Source organism: Montipora foliosa, chromosome 4 (assembly GCF_036669935.1).
Source record: "Montipora foliosa isolate CH-2021 chromosome 4, ASM3666993v2, whole genome shotgun sequence".
NCBI classification, from domain to species: domain Eukaryota; kingdom Metazoa; phylum Cnidaria; class Anthozoa; order Scleractinia; family Acroporidae; genus Montipora; species Montipora foliosa.
In genome coordinates, this window is record NC_090872.1 from 35,980,345 (window position 1) to 35,980,570 (window position 226).

Consider the following 226-nt stretch of genomic DNA (forward strand, 5'->3'; position numbering starts at 1 on the left):
GCTGGCGCAGTGTTGAGAGCACTCTTTTCTCACCAAAGTGGCCCGGGATCACTTCCCGAATTGACGCCATTTGTGGGTTGAGTTTGTTTGTTCTCTACTCTGCTCCGAGAGGGTTTTCTCCGGTTTTCCCTCTCCTCAAAAACCAACATTTGATCTGAATTGCGTTAAGTTGTTGATTTCAGTTTACAGTATCTCCAATTAGTGCTCCAGTGCTAGAAGACTGGAC